Source organism: Plecotus auritus, assembly GCF_963455305.1.
Source record: "Plecotus auritus genome assembly, chromosome: 5".
Lineage (NCBI taxonomy): Eukaryota > Metazoa > Chordata > Mammalia > Chiroptera > Vespertilionidae > Plecotus > Plecotus auritus.
In genome coordinates this window covers 97,117,097-97,125,802 of record NC_137776.1, presented here as the reverse complement: position 1 = coordinate 97,125,802, position 8,706 = coordinate 97,117,097, and the positions used below count along the sequence as shown (strand labels likewise).

At 43.5% G+C, this 8,706-nt stretch overlaps 1 pseudogene across 1 annotated transcript; it reads left to right on the top strand.

Moving 5' to 3' along the window:
- Positions 1-6,076: 6,076 nt before the first annotated feature.
- LOC308248257 (nuclear prelamin A recognition factor-like) lies at positions 6,077-7,435 on the top strand (annotated as a pseudogene). The gene has a single exon. The product of its transcript is annotated as a nuclear prelamin A recognition factor-like (transcript).
- The last annotated feature ends 1,271 nt before the right edge of the window (positions 7,436-8,706 follow it).

Sequence of the window (8,706 nt, the reverse complement as noted above, 5' to 3'; positions counted from 1 at the left end):
TAAGAGCAGGATGCCCGTGCACTCTCTAGTTATTGATCCCATCCTCAAAAAGCATGTGATAAACACCAGTTAATTGGATAATGGAGTGTGTGTGTGTGTGTGTGTGTGTGTGTGTGTGTGTGTGTGATAGAATGTGCTAGCACTTTCCTTTAGGAAGATAGACCTCCTCCTTTAGTATAGAAGGGTGAGACAGAAGGGATAGTGGAAACGTGGGAAAGCTGGTTTGTTAGCCAATATCCAAGACTCACCCCCTGGATGTGATGAATTAGGGAGGGGCTAATGGTTCTAGTGAAATAGTGTGTAACCAATCAAGTCCGATTCTAGCTTATTTATCAGTTGTTGAATAGTCATACAAGCAGGCTGAAATACCAGTAGGTTGAAGAATTACCTAGCAAAAGTTCTGTATAGAATATCTACCATGGATTAAAGAAGTAAAAGATTGTCTAGGTCCTTCCTTACTTATTGAGCAACCATATAATGGAGCACAGCCAGGGTTTTCCTTAAGCTAGATTTTGACTTAATATCTGACCCAGTAAGAGATGTGGTGTTTATAACTAGTGTGACATTCTAGCTCATCAAGGGCTTGTGAGGGTGAGGGTGAAGAGAGACTTCCTCCCTCCTTTCCTTCCTCTGTGTTGTTTCCCATCGCTCTTTGGTCCTCATGCACCCCTGTGGCCAACACTGGCCATGGCCTTCCCCTGGGGCGACTGCCGATGCAGGGTCACAGGGAACTCCAAAGCTTCTCCATTTAGACACACTTTTCCCTTCTCACTGCAGTGAGGTGTTTATATACATACCAGCAAATTCCTCCTAAATGCTTTTCAAGGGAGCCCAGTGAATTGGCAATGATGTGACATTTTCATTTGAAGCATTTCTATATTCATAATGGAAAATTTGTTTGTGGGTTAAAAAAACACAATTATTCTTTTCAGCAGCTTAAATAATTTTATCAGAGGAAATATATGTATTTATATCAGCTGCTCTAAACATTATGTATCTCTTGTCTCTCCATACATGCCTGTGCAGGCACACACACAGGTATTATGTACACACAGCAGGCATTGCATGTTGGAACTAAGCATCACATGCATTTTACATATATAGTTGTTGCAAAAGGGAGACATTTATGAAAAGTATTTTCTCACATGGAAATTAAGATAAAGTCTCATTTTATTTGCTCACTATCCAAAACACTATTTTCTCTCTATGCTGACTTAGTGGGCATTGTCCTCTGTAGCCCATTTTAAGAGCCCATCCTCTCCTGCCTCATTCAGAAATGGTCACTTTCCTGCTCCTCCTCCTCTTGCCCCAGGAAATGAGCCCAATAATCGCAGATCACATCTTCAGTCAAAAGCCTGACAGCCCTTTCCGGTGTGGCTCAGCTGGCTGTGTCCATGCACCAAAAGGTTGCCAGTTCAATGTTTCTCTCTCACATTCATGTTTCATACGCTCCATCTCCCTTCCTCTCTCTCTAAAATAAATAAAAACACATTTTTTAAAAAGCCTCACCAGGTAAAAACCAATCCCTGTGCCAGCAAGTAGGACAGAAAGGGGAAACAGAAAAAAACAAAACAAAACAAAAAAAAACACTGTGTTCATATTCCTATTAGTCTGAAGTGCACCCTGTGAATGGCAGCATTAAACTTCCATTATCTGAAACAGTTACTTCAGTTAAACTTCTCTTTTATTTAAAATAAGCCCCAAATGCTCATATTCCTGCCTGGGACATTTTTAGCAATAAGTACCAGTTGTCAATGACAGCAATCATATTTAATTGTTCATTCTGAAATGTTCCAGCATTTTATTAAACACAGATTACTCTAGATTGAATAAATGAATAGCAAAGATGCTGCCAAGAGCCCTGAAAACATCAGTGGAAGGAGTGAGTTTACATCATTTTTCATGAAAATGCAGGAGAAGCCAGCACAGGTCAGGAGTTTGTTAGAGCTTCAGGTTGTCCATTTCTGACTGAATTTTTAAAAATCAAGTATGTTATCGATTATATCTTGTGAGGAGGAAAAAATCAGATATCTTGGCTGGATGTCATTTAGCTTTCCTATCTAATAAAGAAGGAATATGCTAGTTGACCGTCACACCCTCACAAAGATGGTGGCGCCCACAGCCAATAAGGAGGGAATATGCTAATTGACTGCCACACCCTCCAAAATAGTGGTGCTTGGTCACCTCAGCCCCACTAGGTAGCCTGCTTCTGGAGAACCCAAGTCCCCTTAGCCCCCCAGCCACCCAGGGCCGGCTCAAGGTGTAGGCAAGCCTTGGATGTCGGCCACCCAGCAGACACCCGAGGTGCAGGCAAGCCTCAGATGGCAGCTGCCCAGCCGCCAGGGCCAGCCCGAGGCACAGGCAAGCCTTGGATGGTGGCTGCCCAGCCGCCCAGGGCTGCCCGAGGCTCAGGTAACCAGGGCCGGCCGAGGCTTGTGCTGCCTGGCAGTGGCAGCAGCAGAGGTGTGATGGAGCATCGCCTTCCCCTGATCACTGGGTCACCTCCTACTCCTGAGAGCTCCTGGACTGTGAGAGGGAGCAGGCCAGGCTGAGCGATCTTCTGGGTCACCTCCTACTCCTGAGAGCTCCTGGACTGTGAGAGGGTGCAGGCCAGGCTGAGAGATCTTCCCTCCAGTGCATGAATTTTCATGCACCAGGCCTCTAGTTTTAATATATTTCCCACAGTTATATTTGAGGAATATAATGTAATATGGCTTGATCCTTATATAAATTTTAACAGGTACACAGTTGGTAGCCTTATTAACTGAATTTTAGATCAATTTTACTTTCACTTCAGTATTTTTATTATTGCATCAAGGAAGATAATTAAATAACATATTTTCATCAGTTATCATAGAACTGTTGTTATATAACTATGATTACCAGAATGAATGCCTTAGGATAAAATTATAGAATCTCCCTTACATCCACGTACAATTTTAGAAACATGCCTTTGTTTCAATCTTATATGAAATTTTTCCAAATATTCTGGAGAACAAACTTTTCTGATCATCTTTAAGTCATTGAAATGTCATAGTATAACTATGTTTTTCTTTTAAATGATGAAGATTAAAAGTATGTGTTGTTTAATTAGTCATGTCACTGAACCCTGATACATGGGGATCCCTCTGGAGCCCTAAAAAGGCCTTGTACCAGATCAGGATTCAGAGATTGTGCTGTGGTATGGAGCTAAATACTAATTTCAAAATCATCATATAGAACTGTTATTATTATTATATAAGTGGGTCTTAATATTGAGCATGTGTTATCAATAAAAAATCTACTCCTTTTGGAAATCATGTTATAAATATTTTCTCCATATATAAAAATATGCCAGTAGATGACTATTCCTTACAGAATGGTCTATTCCATAATAGCACCCTCACATAGATAATTCAATCATCATTTTGTTAGTTATTTTATTTTCATATGTTTACTGTTTTATAAGTGTTTATATAAGCATCCCTGTATGTCTCTTTGTAATGTAAAAGCAAGGAATGGACATTTTAAGACTTTAAGATATTTCCAAATTATCCTTCAAAAGGATTGTACATAATCCAATAGACATCTTTCTATTGATCACATTGAAGATAGTATTTATTTTACTATTTCACAAAGTATAGGAAATATATCTGATTATTTAATTTTTATTATCAATGAGTGTATGTCTTTTCATATGTTTATTGAACATTTGTAGTTTTTTAAATGTCTTAGCCTGCTGAGCTTTAATCAGACTTGTGTGCCAATCATGTTACAAACATTTTTCAGTTGGTTAGTTTCCATATAAAAATTCAATATAATTATTACAGTGATAAAAACAAACTATCTGTGGCACTAGAATGACAATGTAAAAAAAAAAGAAAAGAGGTGGTGCAATTTTAAGGTCATTCATTGGGTGGAAGCTGCATGGAAATCTGTTTTTACATGAAATGCATGGGCTTTGTGAAAGCCGCTCCTTCCAGTTGAATTATGTCTACATGTTTAGGGTGTCAGAAAGTTTATCTCAAGATAAGTAGGTATTAGTCTATGGTACTAATTTCATTTTATTTACCATGAATTGCAAAAATGGTTACTTGAAAGTAAAATGATGAAAGTTGATTTCCTTCCACTGTGCTTTGAATTTAGATGGTGATTTTGTTTTCACATATATAATGTTTGTAATCTTGCATACTGAACAATTGAAGTTGTTAGCCAAACAACTATTTAAATACCAGCTCAAAAATATTAAATGTAGGCCTAGTAGAAAATCAGATCCTTTTGATGCTAATTGCTCAGCAGGACGTCTGCCCTTCAATAAAGCTAATTAAATGCTTTTGAGCCATTATTTTGTTATATTAGAAGTTCATTGAGAATTATTATCAGGCCTGATACTCAGCACTGCTGGATTAAAAATTATTTTCTATCCAACAATTCTCCCCCCACCTCTCTCATCTATCTGTCATCCATCTGTCACCTATCTGTCATCCATCATTCATCATATATCTAAATGTAAGAATATACATACAGATATGGTTTTTATCCTAAGAAAGACAAGCACTAAATGAGGATAGTGAGTGAATGTGAAAGCAATGAGGAGTGAAAAGTGGGGGAATTTTAATTTGAGACAGTGGTTCCAAGGAGGCTTCTTTGGAGAAGGGGTTCATGATATCAATAATTGAATGGCAAGGACATTATGTGTATAAATAACCTGAGGGAGGGTTATAAAAGACTAGGGAGAAGAAGCAAGATTTAATATAATTGTTTTAAAATTGTGCTATAAAAATAAAGGATAATTAACAGGAAATTACCCTAATTCAGTGTTTTTCAAGCTTGACTATACAAAGGAATAATTCTTGAGAACTCATAAAAGCCCAGATGGATGGGAACTATCCCAGGTGTACTAATAAGAACCTTTAAGAGGCCAAAGGTACCTTAAGCAATGGCAGTCTTGAAACCACAGATAAAGAGAGAGACTAAAGGGACAAATGTAAATAATTATAATTCCAAGTACAGGGAAAAATAATAATTATCATTCCCAAGAGTTAAAACCAAACTTCTAATTAATGTGCAGAAACATAGAAACCTAAGACAATATTTGAATAAAGAAATGAAAAAAAAGTACTTACAAATTAATTCAATACCTACAAATTAATTTAGAGAAAATAAAACTTGCTTTTACCAGTAACTTTTGAAAAAATAAATGTTGGGATTTAAGGAAATAAAGAGGAAGAAGAAAATTAAATTCAGTGAATGACTGATTAGAAATAACAGGTTTGTGATTTAATTATCTTATTTTTTTTACTCTAGGAAGAGCAAAGAAAGCTTCAAAAAATTCTTATTAAACAGATCATAAGGTTTCTTTCAAATCAATGATTTGTCTTTGTCAGTCTCTCTCACACACTTATATACATACACAGACATCAGCATATTTTACACACAAAATCATTGTATATGCCAGGGGCCAAAGAGCCACATGTGGCTCACGAGCCAAGGTTTGCCGACTACTGGTATATGCTATCCAGGTATCCTAATATATAAAAACCCAGGGTCTGTAATGACTGAATGGATGACAGGTCCATCCCCTGGCCCTAAAGGGGGAACCAGGGTCCCTCAGGCTTCAATGAATCCATGGCATCAGCGACTGGTGAGCAGGTGGAAGGCAGACCACTTTGTCCCTCCCCTGGCCTGCAGGCTCCTATTGATCAGGGGATGGTACACAGAGAACCAGAGTGAGTGGCGTGGAGACTGATGAGCAGCTGGAAGGCAGGCCTCTTGGTCCCTCCTCCTAGCCCTCAGACTCCAATCAATTGGTGGCAGAGGTGGAGTGGAACTGGGGACTGGCTTCCTTAGTAGTCCTATAGGTTCAATCTCCAGAGGACAAGCCAGGCACCAATGGACCAGCGCCTCCAGCACGATCCTGACAGCACTGCCAACCTCCTGGAACTCAGCCTCTGGCACTGTGGACACTTCCCCTCCCTAGATGCTCCACAAGGAAGAAATGATTCCACCAGCTGCGCCAGGTGCGACCAGCAGTGACCGGCTGACACTGTGCTTCCTCCAGGTCACTTGAGCCGGCCCTCCGCCCGCCCTGCTCCAAATGAAGTGTGATTATTGCACACAGAAGGAATGTAGTAAAAAAACAAAGACCAATGACCAAGAGAATGCCGCAGTCAACGTCTGGAGTCCGGCTCAGGAGCACAGAGAGAAGGGAGAATTCCATAAGTTGGCCGATGCCAAGATATTTCTGAGTGACTGCCTGGAGTGTGACAGTTGTGTGACTATAGAGGAAGGAGTCCAAGTTTCTCAGCATAACGCTAAGGACTTCTTCCGTGTTCTGAACCTTAATAAGAAATGTGATCCCTCACAGCACAAGGTGCTGGCAGCGTCCATGTGTCCTCAGTCTCTGCCTTATTTTGCTGCTAAATTCAGCCTCAGTGTCACTGATGCATCCAGAAGGCTCTGCGGCTTTCTCAAAGCCTTGGGGCACACTGTTTTTGACAAGAATATAGCTGCGGACTTCAGCATCCTGGAGAGTCAGAAGGAATTTGTGCATCGGTACTGCCAACACCGTGAGGAAGCGCCCCGGCTACCTATGCTGACCTCCGCCTGACCCAGCTGGGACTGATTTGCAGAGCATGTGCTGGGTCACCCCATCACCCCCACCTCTGCATGGCAAAGTCTCCCCAGCAGATCATGGGATCTCTGGTGAAGGATTACTTCATCAGATGGCAGAACCTGTCCCCAGACAAGATTTTCCACGTCATTGTGGCCCCATGTTATGACAAAAAACTGGAGGCCCTTTGAGAAGATGTTCCCACAGCTTTGCACAGTTCCCAGGGTGCTGACTGCGTGTTAACGTCAGGTGAAATTGTCCAGATAATGGAGCAAAGTGACCTCGCCTCGAATGACTCCTCCATGGACCCTCTGTTTGGAGACATGAAGGAGGAGGAGGTGAGACTCCACGAGGGTGCCAGCTCCGACGGGTACCTGGCACACATCTTCAGGCACATGGCCAAGGAACTGTTCAACGAGGATGTGGGGGTGCTCACCTACCACATCCTGAGGAACAAAGACTGCCAGGAGGTCACCCTTTAAAGGGATGGAGAAGTTCTGCTACGCTTTGAGGGTGCTTATGGCTTTCAGAACATCCAAAAGTGGTCCTGAAGCTGTAGAGGGGCAAGTTTCCCTGCCACTTTGTGGAGGTCCTGGCCTGCACTGGAGATGCCTAAGCGGCAGAGGCCAGGCCCAGGCAAGGATGGGCATGCAGACAGGGCACTGCTGTGGCAGATGGAAGGCATCTATGCTGCCAAACCCAGTGTGGCCCCTGGAGACCAGCGCCCATGTGCAGGAGCTGTACCAGGAGTGGGTGGGGCGGGGGCAACTCCCTCCAGGCCCAGGTGGCACTGCACACTGCCTAGCAGGGCCCAGGGCAGTCTGCCTGGACATCAAGTGGTAAGGGTCCAGCAGATGCCTGGCCTGCAGGCCATCTGAAGAGGGGTGTCTAGCATCTCTGTCATCACTTTGGTTTTCAGAATTCCCTGCTCCCCATCTGTTGGCTCCCTCCCTCTGAGGGGCTCTGCCATAGTCACATGGGTGCAACTGGAATATTGTATCTCGAGAGGATTGTCCCAATGTGCGTATCCTTTTATCTGACAATGAAAACTCCCAAAGAATAAGAATGGAGACAGACTACTGTCCTTTAGGCTTAAAAAAAAAAACACCCGGAAGTGTTCTGTAAAGAGCTGAGACTTGGTTCTGTCCACATGCCTCAGAGAGATTGAATGAGGAAATGGCCCAGTTTGGCCCTGACTTTACCCACTTATGTTACTCTTGAAAGTGTCTTTGCCACAATGTGAATAAACTGCCACCTTTTGGAATAGGGGCTCATAGGACAGTCTGCATTCCCAACTTTTCTTGAAACAGATCTGTGTTATACAGCTGTGGCCACTGTCCTGAGATCAGGTCCTGTTGACCAAGTCCTGTCACTGGGAATCAGGGGCACTGGATTAGGCCCTCCCCCCTCCCCCACCCCATGCTCTTTTACATTTAGGGATTGAGCTGAAGTCACTTTGGGGGAGGACTGACAAGGGTGACAGGTGTCATAGATGGAAGGATGGAGAATGGAGAGGCGGACAGCCTGCTCGGTCTCTCCCTGGGTGGGGTCAGGCAGATGAAGGCCAGCCCACCCCACAATTGGGTGAGATAGCATCCTCTGTGTCCACGTCTCACCCTATGGGACTGGCCACTCCCCTCAGCTCTGGGCAGCCCTCTGTATTCCACGACAGTGCACTCTGCCCTCACATGCTGCTCACCCTAAGTGAGAAGGAAGAGAGCAGTTGGCCCACAGACAACTACACAGAAAGATAGGGATCACAGCTGATGAGTGCAGTGGCAGTGGCGGGAACCTCTCCTGCCTCCATGGCAGCGCTAAGGAGCAGTGAGCTCAGTGGTAAGGAGCACTGAGCAGGCAGGCAATAAGGAACGAGGGGTCCCGGACTGCAAGAGAGATTTCCAACTGGGAACGGGCCTAAGCCAGCAGGCAGACATCCCATGAGGGGTCCTGGACTGCGAGAGGGTGCAGGCCAGGTGGAGGGACCCTCCCCCCAGTGCACGAATTTCATGCACTGGGCCTCTGGTCCTATATAATAAAAGGGTAATATGCAAATTGACCTAACAGTGGAATGACTAGTTGCAATGATGCAAACTGACCACCAGGGGGCAGACGCT